Source organism: Cnephaeus nilssonii (genome assembly GCF_951640355.1).
Source record: "Cnephaeus nilssonii genome assembly, chromosome: 24".
Classification (NCBI taxonomy): Eukaryota; Metazoa; Chordata; class Mammalia; order Chiroptera; family Vespertilionidae; genus Cnephaeus; species Cnephaeus nilssonii.
The window spans coordinates 951102-970104 of NC_137095.1; the positions used below are offsets into that span (position 1 = coordinate 951102).

At 47.4% G+C, this 19003-nt stretch overlaps 1 pseudogene across 1 annotated transcript in view; it reads left to right on the forward strand.

The window, feature by feature from the left end:
• The window catches only part of LOC307095038 (protein SET-like), a 345435-nt pseudogene that overhangs the window by 254243 nt on the left and 72189 nt on the right, over positions 1-19003 (forward strand). The window lies entirely within an intron of this gene.

Sequence of the window (19003 nt, forward strand, 5' to 3'; positions counted from 1 at the left end):
CCGCCACTGGGAGGGGGATCCTGCCATGGGGGGGTGTGCCCCTCGCAGGCTTAGACTCAGCCCAGGCTACGGCCAGTGGGGTGCACACCGCTCACAGGCTTAGACTGAGCCCAGGCTATGGCCGCTAGGAGGGGGATCGTGCCGTGGGGGTGCACGCCCCTCGCATGCTGAGACCCCAGCCCAGGCTAAGGCTGTTGGGGTGCACGCCCATCACTGGCTTAGACTCAGCCCAGGCTACGGCCTCTGGGAGGGGGATTTCACCGTGGGGGTGCACGTCCCTCACACTCTGAGACCCCAGCCCAAGCTATGGCTGCTGGGAGGGGGATTACGCCATGGGAGTGCGTGCCCCTTGCACTCTGAGACCCCAGCCCAGGCTATGGCTGCTGGGAGGGAGATTGCACTGTGGGGGTGCACGTCCCTCGCTCTCTGAGACCCCAGATAAGGCTATGGCTGCTGGGAGGGGGATCGCACCGTGAAAGTGCATGCCCCTCGCACGCTGAGACCCCAGCCCAGGCTATGGCCATTGGGGTGCACACCCCTCACAGGCTTAGCCTCAGCCCAGGCTTAGGCCGCTGATAGGAGGATCATGCCGTTGGGGTGCACGCCCCTCGCAGGCTGAGACCCCAGCCCAGGCTGCTGCCGCTGGGCAAGAATCGTGGTGTGGGGGCGCAGGCACCTCCAAGCTGGACAACCTGCACTGCCAAGGCTGGGCGGAGGGGGACTCCAGCAGGATGAGAGGACTGGGCACCCCCATCTTGTGGCCATGGGCGCCGCCATTTTGTCACGGAGTGATGGTTAATTTGCATATTACTCTTTTATTAGATAGGACTATTGACCAGGTACATGGATGCGTGCACATTGAAATGAAATTAATCCGGAAGTGTCTGGTGGGTGGGACTTGGTGAGATCAGCTCCACACTCGCTAATGCTAACCTCTCACAGTCCTTCCTTGGCTGGCGGCACCTGGGGCAGTGCCGAGGCTTGAAGGGCATCTGTGTAATGGGTGGGGTCTTTCAGCCACTGGTTTGATTCCAGGGCAGGGCACATGCCTTCTTGAATCCCCTGGAGTGGTAGTGCAGGAGGTAGATGATGGCTGTTTCTCGCCATCTCCCTTTCAAAAGGAGGGCCTGGCCTGTGGAGATTGGGCTGAAACAGGCTCTCCGACATCCCCTGAGGTGTCCTGGGTTTCGAGAGGGCAGTTCTTGGGTGACACAACCCAGAATCAGGCTCCCTCCTCTCTGCTTCTGGGGTGCGCTACCTGTGAACCACTGCTGTCAAGTAACAACAACTCAGTGGGCAGCTGCTGTGTTGAGCGTCTACCCCTGGTGGTCATTGCAGGTCACAGTCACCAGTCAGGAATTTGGGCGCTTGCTTAGCCTTTTATATAAATAGATTTTAAGCATACTTATACAGTAGCAATGAATGTGCTCAAGAACATTCATCATTAAACAGCTGAATTATTGAAAACGTAAGTTTTGAGGAGACGGGGAAAATGGTGGCCGAATAGGGTCGTGTTCTAAGCCTGGTCCTGAGGCGGAGAGTAAGAACAGCTGAGATTCGCACGGGGAGTGTCTGTTGGCAAGCTAAGGGACAGCTAAACTCCAGGAGAAGGTGGAGGAGTGCTAGGCACGGTTCCCCTGACCATGCAGGAACCACAGCAGCTGGGTCCCCTCCCGGAGCTGTGGGTTCAGAGGAGGAAAACTCGCCGTCTTGCAAGGAAAGGAGGGTTTTATTGGAGGCCTGACTTTCTGCGACAACGGCGAACACTGAACAGCTGTGAGCACCAGAACACCGGCCCCCAATCTGTGCAAACACGCGGATTCAAAGGAACTCTTCACTGCACCAAGAAAAGGTCAGATTTCTCAGGGATAAGATGAGGTTTCTCGTCCCGGCGGTGGGAGAGGGAAACGCGTGAACGGCGGGAACTGCAGGATCAGGGAAGTCTGTGCCTAAAAAAATCCGTGGCTGTTGGAGCTGCCGAGATCTGTGAATGTGGAAGTGGGTCCTCTGAGCTGCTAACAGAAGGGATCTCTAAAACGCAACCCATTTTGATCTGACGAGGAGGGTCAGACTAAGAATTTTTCAAAGGAGTGCAAGCTGCTTAGTCTTGCACGGAGATCCACTGTCCGCACACTTGGGATTGTTCCAATTCTGATTACTAAGCCCAATACATAGGAAATCCCAGTTGGGGAATACCCTGAGAGACTGCAGGGAGAAGTTGTTTCTCCGGAACTTGGGGAGCGGAGCTGGGAGTGACCATCGGAGAGGCAGCTCTGAGGCGCACACTTCCACAAACCGGTAGTGAGTGCCATAGGGAAAAAAAAAAAAAAAAGCTAGAGAGGCCCGGAAGTCAATCCAGAAACACTGCCACCCACGGGCTGAAACACAAATTGTCTCTGGTTTAATCAAAAATAATTACGAGAAAATAAGACACCGCCTGCTTAAAAATCAGGACTGGCTTACAACACTGAGGAGCAGTGGAACGAAGGGAAATGCAATACAGCCCGGACTGGGAAACAGGCGTACCAAACAGAACAATAGAGGAAGTGAATGACCGCCACTATTGCACATTTTATTCTTCTTATTTTTTATTTTAATTTTAATTTTTTTATTTTAATTTTTTATATTTTAATGTTTTACTTTTTATTTTCATTTTTGCATCTTTTACTTAAGAAACTAAATTTTTTCCTCACTCGATTTTCACCTTTTTAATTATTACACTTTTATTTTCAATCAGCATTATATTACTATTATTGTACTTTTTTTTTAAGTGTCATTTAATTTTCTCTTTGTTTTATTTTGGGATTAGTGTCCTACATTCTATTTGCATCTTTCCTTTAACATCGTTTTACCCTATCTCAACGCTAACTTTATGCCATCACTCTCTTCCTAACATTTTTCTTTTTGGTCTCCTGTTTATCTTAACCTTTGTGGCTTTAGATTTTCCCTTCTCTTTTAGTTTACCCTGTGCTAAATTTTCACCCTACTTATATATCTAATTTCCAACCCCCTGCTCCAAGTCCATACACACCTCTCTCTACGCTACCTCAACTAAAAAAAAAAAAATTGTTTTTAATCTCTGGCCTTTTGTTGTTGTTTGCTTAAATGTTGATTAGATTGAATTTGTAGGCTTTTTTATTAGATTATTTTGCTTATTATTTTTTGTTTGGTTGGTTCTTTTGCTTGCTTTGTTTTTGTTTGTTTTTTACTTCTGTTTTCCCTTGCCTCACTTGATATTAGTTGGTGTTTTAGTTTGTATTAATCTCCAGGTTCGTGTAGCTGGCATTTGCTGGGATTAGTGGTTGTTCTATTGGAGTTTACTCCCCATATTTATAATTTGTTCCCCTTTTCTCTCAGTATTGTTCTTGTCTCTCTTGCTTTTTTTTTCTTTTCTTTTTTTCTTCTCTTTTCCCAAGTTCATTTTCACACTCCTTTTTTTTGTTCTTTCTTTTTACTCTTCCTATTCCATTCCTATCCCCTAATTTGTCTTTCTCTGGGGGACACCTTTATTGGAGGTTATTAATATCTTGAATAAAATTCTGTTCAGTGCCTTGTGTGTTGTACCTGGCCACTTTGTAGTTTGTACCTTTAAATGAACGCAGAACAGAGAGAACTATATAACCAGACATCCGGAGAGGAGAGACCATGGGAAGACAAAGAAACAGCCTCCATAGGAAAGAAAAACAGGCATCACCAGAAAAGGAAGTAAACGAATTAGAGGCAAACAACCTATCAGAGAAAGAATTCAGAGAAATGGTCATAAGGTGGCTGAAAAAAATGGAAGACAAATTCGACAATATGAATAAGAACCAAGAGGAAATGAAGAAGAACCAAGAAGAAATGAGAAATGACATCGCTGCTGTAAAGAACTCAATAGAAAGCATCAAGAGTAGACTAGAAGAAGCAGAAGACCGCATAAGTGAGCTAGAAGACAAGATGGAAAAAAATACCCAAATAGAACAACTTCCAGAAAAAAAAATTAGAAAGCATGAGGAGAGCCTAAGTGAACTTCAGGACAACATGAAACAAAACAACATCCGAATAATAGGGGTACCAGAAGAAATGGAAACTGAGCAAGGAATAGAAAACCTGTTTGAAGAAATAATAACAGAAAACTTCCCTGATATAGGGAAGAAAAAAACCACACAAATCCAAGAAGCTCACAGAGTTCCAAGCAAAATGAACCCCAAAAGACCGACGCCAAGACACATTATAATTAAATTGGCAAACACCAACGACAAAATAATAATCTTAAAAGCGGCCAGAGAGAAACAGAAAGTTACATACAAAGGAACCCCGAACAGACTAGCAACTGATTTCTCAACAGAAACTCATCAGGCCAGAAGGGAATGGAATGAAATATACAAAGTCATGCAAAGGAAGGGTCTGAATCAAAGAATACTGTACCCAGCAAGGCTATCAATCAAAATTGAAGGTGAAATCAGGAGTTTCACAGACCAAAAAGGACTAAGGGAGTTTACCACCACCAAACCAGCAATGCAAGAAATGCTAAGGATCTGCTGTAAAAAAAAAAAAAAGAAAGAAAGAAAGAAATAGGAAACTAAGAAGGAGCACAGGGGTATAGAATAAAAATGGCGACAAATAAGTACCTATCAATAATAACTTTAAATATAAATGGATTGAATGCCCCAATCAAAAGACACAGGGTAACTGATTGGATAAGAAAACAAAACCCATATATCTGCTGTCTTCAGGAAACCCACCTCAGAAAAAAAGACGCATACAGCCTGAGAATGAAGGGATGGAAAAAGGTTTTCCAGGTGAATGGAAATGAAAAAAAGCTGGGGTAGTAATACTTATATCTGACAAATTAGATCTCAAAGTGAAGGACATAACAAGAGATAATGAAGGCCACTACATAATACTAAAGGGAGCAATCCAACAAGAAGAAATAACTCTTGTAAACATATACGCACCCAATACAGGAGCACCCAAATACATAAAAAAGCTCCTGGGAGATATCAAAGGAGAGATTGACAGCAATACAATCATAGTAGGAAACTTCACTACCCCAATATCACCATTGGACAAATCCTCTAAACAAAAAATCAGCAAAGAAACATCAATCCTAAATGACTCACTAGACCAGATGGAATTAATCGACATCTTCAGAACATTTCACCCCAAAGCCACAGAATATACATTCTTCTCAAGTGCACATGGGTCATTTTCAAAGATAGACCATATGTTAGGACATAGGCAAAGTCTCTCCAAATTCAAGAAGATAGAAATCATATCAAGTATCTTCTCAGATCACAGCGGCATAAAATTGGAAATCAACTATAATAAAAATAATCCAAAGAAATCAAACACATGGAGACTAAACAGCATGCTATTAAACAATGACTGGGTTACCAAAGACATCAAGGAAGAAATAAAAAACATCATGGCAACAAATGACAATGAAAACACAACAATCCAAAATCTATGGGACACAGCGAAAGCAGTCCTGAGAGGGAAGTTCATAGCTCTAAAACCCTACTGCAAAAAAAAACAAGAAACAGGAGAAACCAAGATCGTGGCATAGGTTAAACTCCTACCTACAGCCTGGCACAACAATTTCAATAATACAACTAAAAGTCAAAATGGACATCATCCAGAACCACAGGAAAGGTGACTGACTGAAATGCCCACAACTAGAAGGAAAGAGAAAACCACAAGGAAAATCAAAGGAGCCGTAAAAGCCTGAGGTATGGAGACACGGGCGGAGACACGAGCACGCGCGCGTGCGGGGAGGACGGAGCAGGAGAGGAAGGGGCGGCTGACGGCCTGGCCGGCGTTCTCTAGCAGGAAGGAGATAAAAGCTCCAGATTGCTCTGAACCCCAGTTCTGACTGCACTGAACACCAGTCCCGGGTGAAACCCTGGGAAGCCAGGCGCATGCTGGGGGAATCTGGGCTGTGGGGCAGAGGCACAGAGGAGCGGCAAAAGTCAGAGCTCCGGAGGCGTGCACATGAATGCGTGCAGAGGACAGACTGTTGCCTGTGCCGCTGAATTGCCCTAGCGGGAAGGAGGGAAAAGCTCCAGACTGTGCTGAACCCCAGTTCTGACTGCACTGAACCCCAGTTCCGGGCAAAACCCCAGGAAGCCAGGCTCATACTGGGGGAATCTGGGATGTAAGGCGGAAATGCAGAGAAGCGGCAAAAGGCAGAGCACCGGAGGTGCGCACGGGAATCCGCGCAGAGGATGGTCTGTTGACTGTGCTGCTGAATTGCCCTGCTTGGAAGGAGACAAAAGCGCCAGACTGCACTGAGCCCCAGTTCTGACTACACTGAAACCCAGTTCCGGGCGAGAATCTGGGAATCCAGATTCATTTGGGGGAGAGACTAGACTGTTTGGCAGCGGGCGAAACTACAGGGCGCTTTTCTCTCTGAGGTGTTTGCAGGGAGAACAGAGGGACACTGAGATACAGGAACCTTGTAGGGCGGGGATGACGGGAAGCCAAGGCTGTAGTCTCCACCCTGAAACTCAGCCCCATCCAAGCTGAGCACAGAGGCTTTTACAATTTTGCAAGTCTAGTTGAATGGGGCTGTCTCCTGGCATAGACACAGCTGATCCTCACAGCCAATTGGACTGGAGGTCAAATCCTCCCAGTGTACCAACAGCAATCAAGGCTTAACAACACCAAGACTTTGCACTCAGCCCGCAAAGGGGGGTATCAAGAGCGACCACCTAGGGAGATTGGGGAAGCTGAGTGATAGGGAGGCAGCCAAAAGGTGAAGACACCAAAGCAGGTCACGAATAGAAGGGATGAAGGAAAGTAAACTAATGGACGACACAGCGTTCAGAACCACATTTATAAGGTTACTTAAGAATCTTCTGGAGGACCAAGATGGCGGCATAGGGCAGACGCCTGATTGTTGCCTACCACAACAATTTTGAAACTACAACTGGAAAACAGAGCAGACACCATCCAGGAACAATGGCCGGAGGAATTGCTGAGAAGGAATTGACCGATGGGAGTTGGGATCAGGAAGACGAGGCCCCGCTGGGTTCCGGATCCAGGTGTGCTCGCCCGGCGACTGGTCGCTGCTGTAGACACGAGTGCCGCCGCAGTGACCTCGGACCAGCCCGCCGCTGTGCACTGGGCGCACTGGAGCTTCGCCGAGCCCGCCACCCAGCAAGTTCCACGGCAGCCGCCTCGGAGCTTTGAGAAAATGGCGGAAGGAATTGCTGAGAGGGAATTGACCGACAGGAATTAGGATCAAGAAAACGAAGCCCCGCTGGGTCCCAGGTCTGGGTGAGGCCACGGCCCTTGGTCCGGGCGAGGCCACGCGCCCCTGGGTCCGGGTGAAGTTGGATCCCGGGTCCAGGAGAGGCCGTGTGCCCCTGGGTCTGGGAGAGGCCACGTGTCCCGGGGTCTGGTTGAGGCCACACGCCCCTGGTTCTGGGTGAAGCTGGATCCCAGGTCTGGGTGAGGCCGTGCAGCCCTGGATCCGGGTAAGGCTGGGTCCCGGGTCAGGGTGAGGCCGCGCGCCCCCAGGTCCGGGCGAGGCCACACCCACTTGGGTACGGGTGAAGCTGGGTCCCGGGTCCGGGTGAGGCCGCGCACCCCTGGATCCGGGTGAGGCTGAGACCCGGGTCCAGGTGAGGCCGCGCGTCCCCGGGTCCGGGCGAGGCAGTGCGCCCCTGGGTACGGGAGAGGCCACGCGCCCCGGGGTCCGGGTGAGGCCACGCGCCCCTGGGTCCGGGTGAAGCTGGATCCCAGGTCCGGGTGAGGCCATGCTCCCCTGGATCCGGGTGAGTCTGGGTCCCGGGTCCGAGTGAGGCCGCGCCCCTGGATCTGGCTGAGGCTGGGTCCCGGGTCCGGGTGAGGCCGCACCCCTGCGTCCGGGAGAGGCCGCTATCCCCTGGGTCTGCGTGAGGCCACACACCCCTGGGTCTGGGTGTAGCTGGATCTCGGGTCTGGGTGAGGCAGTGCGCCCCTCGATCCGGGTGAGGCTGGGTCCCGGGTCCGGGTGAGGCCGTGCCCCTGGGTCCTGGAGAGGCCACGCGCCCCTGGGTCCAGGAGAGGCCACGTGCCCCTGGGGCTGGGTGAAGCTGGATCCCGGGTACGGGTGAGGTCGTGCGCCCCTCAATCCGGGTGAGGCTGGGTCCCGGGTCTGGGTGAGGCCGTACCCCTGGGTCTGGGAGAGGCCACATGCCCCTGGGTCTGGGTGTAGCTGAATCCCGGGTCTGGGTGAGGCCGTGTGCCCCTGGATCTGGGTGAGGCTGGGTCCTGGGTCTGGGTGAGGCCACACGCCCCGGGGTCTGGGTGTAGCTGAATCCCGGGTCCGGATGAGGCCATGTGCCCCCGGGTCTGGGCGAGGCCACGCGTCCCTTGGTCTGGGTGAATCTGGATCCCGGGTCCAGGTGAGGCCATGCACCTCCGGGTCTGGGCGAGGCCGCGCGCCCCTGGGACCGGGTGAAGCTGGATCCCTGGTCCGGGTGAGGCCCGTGCGCCCCTGGATCCGGGTGAGGCTGGGTCCTGGGTCCGGGTGAGGCCGCGCCCCTGGGTCCGGGAGAGGCCACGCGCCCCCGGGTCCGGGTGAGGCCATGCGCTCCGGGGTCCAGGTGAAGCCGCACCCCTGCGTTCGGGCGAGACCAAACCTAAGGGAGTCAGACCTGCATTACCACCATTGGTCCACCATCCAGAGCTGAAAAGTCAGTGCCGACATGTACACATAAGGAACTGGTGGACATTGAAATTGGGTCTCAAAAGAACTGTTGGTCCAGATAGAAACTCACTATAGACTGATTCATTTGCCTGTCAGCATAAATATTATTGCTCATCTCACATTCGGTTCTTATAAGTGTATTTCTAGTAACACATGATCTCACTCATCTAGGTGAAATGATGAACAACATAGACTGATGAACAAGAACAGACCCAGAAACAAGGAGGCATCGATCAGACTGTTGGGCCTCAGAGGGAGGGTAGGAGAGGGTAGGGGTAGGGGGGAGAGATCAACCAAAGGACTTGTGTGCATGCATAGGAGCCTAACCAATGGTTAAGAACAAGGGGGGGCATCCGTGGGGAGGGATGGGGGATGGGAATGGGGGAATGAGGACAAATATGTGACACCTTAATCAATAAAGAAATTAAAAAAAAACACAAAAAAACAAACTATGGTAATAAATTACCTAACCCAACAACTCAAAGAGGTAGAGAGAGAGCAACAAGAAAAGCCCAGTGTAAGCAGAAGGAAGGAAATAATAAAGACCAGAGCGGAGATAAATGACATAGAGACCAAAGAAACAATACAAAAGCTCAACAAAACCAAGAGTTGGTTCTTTGAAAGGATAAACAAGATTGATGAACCTCTAGTCAGGCTCACCAAGAAGCAAAGAGAGAGGACCCAAATAAACAAAATCAGAAATGAAAGTGGTACAATAACAACAGACCCCGCCAAAATACAAAGGATTGTTACAAAATACTTCGAACACCTCTATTCCCACAAAATGGACAACCTGGAGGAAATGGACATATTCCTAGAAAAATATAACCTTCCAAAACTCAATCAGGAAGAATCTAAACAGCTCAACAGGCCAGTAACTATGGAAGAAATTGAAGCAGTCATCAAAAAGCTTCCAGCAAACAAAAGCCCGGTGTCAGACGGATTCACAGGAGAATTTTAACAACATTCAAGGAAGAACTAAAACCTATCCTCCTCAGACTATTCCAAAAAATTCAAGAGGCAGGAACACTTCCAGGCTCCTTCTATGAAGCCAGCATCACCCTAATACCAAAACCAGATAAAGACAACACAATGAAAGAGAATTACAGACCAATATCCCTCATGAACATAGATGCCAAAATCCTCAACAAAATTCTAGCAAATTGGCTCCAGCAGTACATCAGAAAGATCATACACCATGACCAAGTAGGATTTATCCCAGGAATGCAAGGATGGTACAATATCTGCAAATCAATAAACGTGATACATCACATAAACAAATTGAGTGATAAAAAATCACATGGTCATATCAATTGAAGCAGAAAAAGCATTTGACAAAATCCAACACCTTTTTTGATAAAAACTCTCAACAAGGTGGAAATAGAAGGCTCATACCTCAACATAATAAAAGCTATATATGATAAACCCACAGCAAACATTATGCTCAATGGACAAAAACTAAAAACATTTCCCCTAAGAACAGGAACCAGACAGGGATGCCCACTCTCACTACTCCTGTTTGACATAGTACTGGAAGTATTAGCCATTGCAATTAGAAAAGAAGAAGAAATAAAAGGCATCCAAATTGGAAAAGAACAAGTAAAGCTGTTTTTATTCGCAGATGACATGATATTGTACATAGAAAAACCGAAAGACTCCGTCAAAAAACTAATAGACTTAATGAATTCGGCAATTTAGCAGGATACAAAATTAATGCCAAGAAATCTAAGGCATTTCTATACACCAATAGTGAACTTACAGAAAGAGAGACTAAAAAGGCAATCCCATTTACCATCGCACCAAAAAAATTAAGATACCTAGGAATAAACTTAACTAAGGAGGTAAAAGACCTATACGCGGAAAACTACAGGACACTGAAAAAAGAGATAGAGGAAGACGTAAACAGATGGAAGAACATACCTGTTCATGGACTGGTAGAATCAACATCATTAAAATGTCCGTACTACCCAAAGCAATCTATAGATTCAATGCAGTCCCCATTAAAATACCAACAGCATATTTCACAGACCTTGAAAGAACTCTCCAAAAATTCATCTGGAATAAAAAAAGACCCCGAATAGCCGCAGCAATCCTGAGAAAGAAGAATAAAGTAGGAGGGATCTCAATACCAGATTTCAAGCTGTATTACAAAGACACTATTCTCAAAACAGCCTGGTACTGGCACAAGAACAAACATACAGATCAATGGAATAGAATAGCGAATCCAGATATTGACCCAAACCACTATGCTCAATTAATATTTGACAAAGGAGGCATGAACATACAATGGAATCAAGACAGTCTCTTCAATAAATGGTGTTGGGAAAATTAGACAGATACATGCAAAAAAATGAAGCTAGATCACCAACTTACACCATACACAAAAATAAACACAAAATGGATACAGGACTTAAACATAAGACGGGAAACCATAAAAATAATAGAGGAATCCACAGGCAGCAAAATCTCAGAATATGCCAAAAGAACTTCTTCACTGATACTGCCCCTAGGGCAATGGAAGCTAAAGAGACAATAAACAAATGGGACTACATCAAAATAAAAAGCTTTTTTATAGCAAAAGAAACTATCAACAAAACAAGAAAGCCCACTGCATGGGAGAACATATTTGCAAATGGTATCACTGATAAAGGTTTAATCTCCAACATCTACAGGCAGCTTATACAATTTAATAAAAGGAAGACAAATGATCCAATAAAAAAAAATGGGCAACGGATCTAAATAGAATCTTTTCAAAAGAAGACTGAAGGAAGGCCAAAAGACACGTGAAAACATGCTCAAAGTCACTAATTATCTGAGAGATGCAAATCAAAAGAACAATGCGGTATCAACTCACACCTGTCAGAATGGCTATCATCAACAAATCAACAATGACAAGTGTTGGCGAGGATGCGGAGAAAAAGCAACCCTCATGCACTGCTGGTGGGAATGCAGACTGGTGCAGCCACTGTGGAGAACAGTATGGAGTTTCCTCAAAAAACTGAAAATGGAACTCCCATTTGACCCAGTAATCCCACTCCTGGGAATATATCCGAAGAAACTAGAAACACCAATCAGAAAGGATATATGCACCCCTATGTTCATAGCAGCACAATTTACAATAGCTAAGATTTGGAAACAGCCTAGGTGCCCATCAGCAGATGACTGGATCACAAAACTATGGTACATCTACACAATGGAATACTATGGTGCCATAAAAAAGATGGAATTCTTACCATTTGCAGCAACGTGGATGGAATTGGAGAACACTATGCTGAGTGAAATAAGCCAGTCAATGAAAGAAAAATACCACATGATCTCACTCATTTATGGATAATAAAGAACATTATAAACTGTTGAACAAAAAGATAGATACAGAGGTAGTAAAGCATCAAACAGTCTGTAAAATTACAGCAGGAATGTTAGGGAGAGGTGGGGAAGATAAGAGAACAATCAAAGGTCTTGTATGCATGCATATAAGAATAACCAATGGATGCAAAACTCTGGGGGGTGGGGGCATATATGGGAGGGGGGTGTGGGGAGGGCAATGGTAAGATATGTACACATATAATACCTTAATAAAAAAATTGGAAAAAAAAAGAATAACCAATGTACGCAAAACTCTGGGGGGAAGAGGGCATATATGGGAGTGGGGTGGGCGGGCAATGGTAAGATATGTACACATATAACACCTTAATAAAAAAAATTGGAAAAAAAAGAGAGATCGAAAAATATTTACACTTCCTTATGTATCTCTTTAATTGATGTTGCATGTTTGTGTTCAGTCTCATTATTCGTTTTTTTATGATATTTCTACTGAGTGGTAACTCAGATATTCTCTTAACAATTGCATCTTTATTCTGCATATCGTGAAATAGAACTGGTGCACATCTTAGGAGAGTTTCTTTAATAAATTTTCCCTCACTGAGTGCTTTTCCATGCTGAGCTATAAAGTGAGCAATGCTCAAACTTGCAGATTTTAAATTTGTAGAGCCTTTCATAAATTTAAGGATGGAATTAGATTGGCTCTTATAAAGGTGTAGCTGCCTGGAAATGTATTCCTTCCTTTCATCCTCACTTTTTTCCAAGAGCTGGGAATGATTAGTTTCAAAATGTCTATTTATATTCCATGTTCTGCTTACTACCGTTTCAGTACATAGAACGCCAAATGATCTGCCATTTTTTTCTAAAAAGCCATACATCTCGGTCCATGTCTCTTGAAAGGGTCGGCCACTGCTACTACCACTTCCTTTACTTAACCTTAGTTTTTTATTTTTTGGGTTCTCCATCAGGGGGGCAGTGACAGAAGATAGAATTATAGATATCTTGTTAGGCCTGCAGGCAATTAGGGGTTAACTAGCCTAACTAACCACAAAATGGTGCATATAACTGTCTTTTAGGAAAGGGCAGGGTTAATAAGCAGAAATAGGGGTTAATAAGGATGCACAGCAGTAATAGTGGTGAAAAGGAGTCTGCACTATGGAGCAAGATGGTGTTCCTTATGTGAATTAAAATGGCTGGCGCTATTTCTAATGGCGGGAAACGGCACCCATAGCACGCCACAAACCCTCGCCTCTCCCAGCCTCCCCCTCACTTATCTCAGTAATGATGGCTTAGAAATCCATGACACCCCAGAACAGTAGATAATGGTTGCTGTGGTTAACTGTTATTTGGTTACTGGTAATGGCAGGGCCCCCAGAGATGCGTCCCCCGCTGCGTTCTGCTGCTCCCTGCTCTGCCGGCGGAAGTGAGGGCAAAGATCCTGGCTTAACCGGAAGTCCCAGAACTAGATGCTCTGTGCCAGACTTCTGTTGTTTTGGCCTACAGACCTCTGGCACAGAGTGTCTAATAGGGGAGGATGAAACATTTGCGACTAGAGTCTTAGCTCCAAGACTAGTTGCAAATGTTTCATCCTCAGGAGCAGCAAATGTTTCATCCTCGCCATGCAGGCGCCTCAGTGGCCGCGTGTCATCAAAAATGGCTACGCATGTCAGTGCTGACACGTGTGTCAGGTTCGTCATCACTAGTATACACTGAGTGGCCAGATTATTATGACCTCTGAACACATAATAATCTGGCCACTCATTGTGTGTGTGTGTGTGTGTGTGTGTGTGTGTGTGTGTGTGTATGTGTGTGTGTGTGTGTGTGTGTGTGTGTGTGTGTGTATTACAGGCCTGGTGCATGAATTCTTGCATGGGTAATGGGTGGTGTCTGGCCATCGGGGCCAGGGGGAGGGAACATGGGTGGTTGGCTTCCCTGCCTGCTGGTTGAACTCCAGGTCAAGGGGACAATTTACATATTAGCCTTTTATTATGTACGATATACACTGAGTGGCCAGATTATTATGTGTTCAGAGATCATAATAATCCGGCCACTCAGTGTATGCGTGTGTGTTTGTGTGTGTGTGTGTGTGTGTATTAGTGGACCAGTGCATGAGTTTCATGCACGGGGGTTAGGGGGTGTCCCTCAGCCTGGCCTGCACCCTCTCCAATCTGGGACCCCTTGGAGGATGTCAGTTGGACATCCCTGTCACAATCCAGCACCACTGGCTCCTAACCGCTCACCTGCCTGCCTGCCTGATCGCCCCTAACCACTCTGATGCCAGCCTGCTCGTACCCAACTGCCCCACGCCACTGGCCTTCTCCCCCCTACTGCCCCCCTTGCTGGCCTGATTGCCCCCAACTGTCCTCCCGCCAGCCTGCTCGCCCCTAACTACCCCCCTTCAGGCCTGGTCACCCCAACTGCCCCCCCTTGCCTGCCTGATCACCCCCAAATGCCCTCCCCTCCTGGCCTGATCACTCCTAACTGCCTCTGCCTTGCCCCCGCCACCATGGCTTTGTCCTGAAGGACGTCCAGAATGTGTCCCAGTCTAATTAGCATTTTACTTTTTTGTTAGTATAGGTAGAGGTCTGGTGCACAGGTGGAGGCCGGCTGGTGTGCCCTGAAGGGGGTCCGGATCAGGGTGGGATCCCCTTGGGATGGCAGGGCTGGACTGGGTGAGGGGCCTGGGCCAGTTTGCATGCCAGCCATGCCCCCATCGGGGTGGGGGTCCCCACTGAGAGCAGTGCCTGCCTGGGTGAGGAACTGGAATAGTATGCAGGCTAGCCATGCCCCCATCGGGTTGAGGGTCCCCAAATGGGTGCATTGCCGGCCTGGGCTGAGGGCCGTTTGCAGGCTGTCCACACCACCATTGGGGTGAGGGGACCCGCTGGGGTGTGTGGCAGACCTGGGCAAAGGTCTGAGGGTCATTTGGGGGTGGTTTCCAGGACAGCCAACCCCCGGCTTTATCCAGAAGGATATCTGGAAGGTCTCCCAGTTGAATTAGCATATTACTTTTTTTATTAGTGTGTGTGTGTGTGCATGTATGTGTGTGTGTGCACAAAAGGCCTGGTGCACGAAATTCGTGCAAGGGGGGGAGGTACCTCAGCCCAGCTGCACCCTCTCCAATCTGGGACCCCTCGAGAGATATCCGACTGCCCGTTTAGACTGATCCCGATGGAATCAGGCCTAATGGGCAGTCGAACATCCCTCTCACAATCCAGGACTGCTGGCTCCCAACTGCTCGCCTTCCTGCCTTCCTGATTGTCCCTAACCGCTTCTGCCTGCCAGCCTGATCACCCCCTAACCACTCCCCTGCCAGCCTGATTGATGTCTAACTACTCCCCTGTCAGCCTGTTTGCCCTCAATTTCCCTCCTCTGCCAGCCTGGTCATCTCTAACTGCCCTTCCCTGCAGGCTTGATCGCCCCCAACTGCCCTCCCTTGCAGGCCTGGTCCCTCCCAACTGCCCTCCCCTGCTGGCCATCTTGTGGTGGCCATCTTGTGTCCACATGGGGTCAGATCTTTGACCACATGGGGTCAGCCATCTTGTATGTTGGCATGATGGTCAATCTGAAATTATTCTTTTATTAGATAGGATAGAGGCCTGGTGCATGGGTGTGGGCCAGCTGGTTTGCCCAAGCCAGGTCAGGGTGGGGGTTCCCTTGGGACATGGGGCGGCTGGGCGAGGGGCCTGTTGTGGTTTGGAAACTGGCCACGCCCCCCAGTGACCCAAGTGGAGGCCCTGGTATCTGGGATTTATTTATCTTCTACAATTGAAACTTTGTAACCTGGAGTGGAGCCAAGCTTCCTGCTCGCTCAGTGATGGCAGCCATTTCTTGTTGGGATTTATTTATCTTCCTTAATTGAAACTTTGTAGCCTTAAGCTGAGGCCAAAGCAGGCCAGGGTTGCAGAAGGTTGGCTTCTTCCATTGCTGGGGGCAACCCTAGCCTCCTGCTCCCTCCAGCTCCGTGGGTGCCACCATTTTTGTTGGGATTTATTTATCTTCTATAATTGAAACTTTGTAGCCTTAAGCGGAGGCCTGGGCTGGCCAGGGTGTGCGGAATGCTTAGCTTCCTCCATCACCAGGGAAACCCAAGCCTCCCTCCAGCTATCTCTGTACCCGGAGGAATCTTGGTTGGGTTAATTTGCATACTCGCTACTGATTGGCTTTGTGGTGTGGCTTGTGGGTGTCGTGCAGTGGTGGTTAATTTGCATATTATTCTTTTATTAGTTAGGATTGTATATACCTATTTCTCTCTCTCTGAAATCAATATATATGTTTTAATCACCTAGTCAGTCCACACACATCTGAACAGCAGCACAGTCTAGGGACCTGTGAAGACAAGTAGCCAAGGTTCTCTTGAGGGCAAAGAATGCAGTGACCCAGAGAACAGTATGGGAGGTGCCCTCTATGTCAATATGGCAGGTGGTGAAACTGGGCTGAGCTGCACAATCACACACAAGGGATGGTAACATCAGTGTGGTCCCTGACTAAAAGCAAAGCGGCCGGACACTAACAATGATGTAAAAATGAATGAAAAGGTAGTCCATTTCTGATGGTGTCTTTATGATATGATATGGGGAATTTTAGGATAATTTCTAACAAGATGGGTTGCTGTGATACTACATGAGAAATGTAGAGCTTAGAGGCCATATATGTGCCCACCTGCCATTTTTTGTTGACGGCTGACCCACTGAACACTAGGAATGAGATAGCATACATCAGTGTCACCTGCATTTAAAAATCCCCACTGGCATGGGGAAAGGAGAAGAGAGAAGGGTGAGAGAGAAATGTATTACAGAGGTGGTGAACTACAATTTTGGGAAGAAGCTGATTAGAAAACACTCTGTCCTCGTCATGGCTTATTTGCGTTACCAGTGAAGTTTTGCCTCTGGGAATGAAGCTGTGTGAGACAAGTGTGGAACAAAGAACTATGGGCAGCAGGTAATGCAGAGTGATGGCCTCAGCAAACTGGGATTGGAGTCTAAAGGGTAATGGGCATTACTATGTTTGGTGTCTTGGAGGGAACATTTGGAGGACAACATGGGTGTTGCCTTTCAAGACCAGAGTCAAATCCATCACATTCCCATTATGTGCAACATCTCCTCCTACCCTATGTTCCTGACACCAACTATTATTGAAAGGGGGCAGTGTGATTCCTATTTGAGGATGAGAGCACAGGTAACTTGTATCTGTTCATCTGCCTTTATTGTTGTGGGAAGACACAGCATCAGTAAGAATATAAGGAGAGATTGACTTTAATGGGACTAAGGTCTGCTTTCTTCTCTGATGTGGGGGTTAGAGAGTGGCGAACTTGGAATCTCAAGAGAGAATCTTATCATGGGATGTTCTGAGCTCATTATGGCAGGATATAAACTTTGAGTGCTTGGCCATTGCCTTCTCTCAAAAGTGGGAGATCCTTGATGAGGCTCAGAGACGTCTGTACTGTGATGTGATGCTGAAAGTGTTTGCACTTGTATCATTCATAGGTAAGACCTTCACATCTCTCCTAGTGTCCTGAGGTGATGCCCACTCCTTATTTATTCTCCAGACTTAGCACTCTTGTCTCTGTCAAAGCCAGACCATGGGCTCAGCTAATTTCCCCCACTGTCTTATCAAATGGGCTGTGGCTGCCAGTGCTGAGCTGTGCAAAGAGCCCTGAGCAATAGACTCCATAAACCTCCCTAACACCAGTTGCCTCAGAAACTGCAGGAAGAGTCTGGGTGTCAGCAGTCTTACAGACCACTTAATGGGTCCCTCCTGCTCTTTCACTCCAAGGAGGGTGACTCTATCTAGATCCATGGCTTCCAATTCTACACCTTTCCTGTCGATAAAGACCCTGTGTCAGTTATCTTCTTTACATACATGAACCAGGGGCTGTTCTTGTAAGACCCTCCAATTATTGTTTGTAATATTACCTTCCCTGGATACTATTGCAAGCTGAATGCTATGGGCAAGTGATGGCTGCTCACCTCTGTTGTATTTTCATTGATACTCAGAATATTTAGTTTGTACATACTTCTAGAAAAGGAGGTGCAGGGAGAACTCTGGGTTTCTCCAGGGTGAACATACAGGATGGTCCTAGAGGATGCTTAGCCCGGCTGAGTGGCAACTGGGGGGAGGTATGATGTAAGGATGATGTTCAGATTATACCAGGAACCTGTTCCTGTACAACAGTGTTCAGTGCAGGTTCCAATAGCCACACCTCATTTATGCCTTTCTTTTCCACACTTGACACTTTGCTGACTTGTCATTTAATTGATGACTTCCTAGCATTGTCTGCCTTCGCCTTTGTGTCCTTTGTACATCACCCATTCCTCTGCACATCTTTTTCTGCAGCATACTACTACATTGACCTATGTAAGTCTTATAAGGATCACATACAAGCTTAAATACCCCTCAAACACCAGCTACTTGTTTATTGAATTTTACTTGTAACCAACCTTCTGCACAGCTTGCCCATGTCACCAGCAGAGAAGGTCTACTGAATGCTGTTAGCAGCAGAATGAGCTGGACAGTCCGCTTCTTTTCCGTGTGGTGCTTGCCATGTTTTTGCTCTATTTCTGTTGAAGTCTTTCTTGTTTTGTGATCTTCAGTGATCAAGAACTTCACAGATAAATCTTATTACTTCATCTTTCAGGTCTTTTATTTTCAGCCAGTTGCTTGAGACCAATGTATTTTGTGCAACACAGTTTTATAATGGGACTTCCCTTTGTCACCACAGTCAACATTCATTTCCGCATCATTCCTCTGTTTTCAGGTCCTTGGCATAAAATGGATGATGTGGAGGCCTATTCTGAGCACAGTGTATCTGTAGGAGATTCTCAGGTCAGGGCTTCCAAGGCAGCTGCAGCCACTCCAAGGACCCGTCTGTGTAAGCCGTGCTTCTCAGTGTTAAAAGATATTTTGCACTTGAGTGAGTTACAAGTGGCATACTTTGAGAAGAATGTGTTCTTAAGTGATGCATGTGTGAGAGACTTGTGTTTCAGTGCAAACCCTTACCAGCAG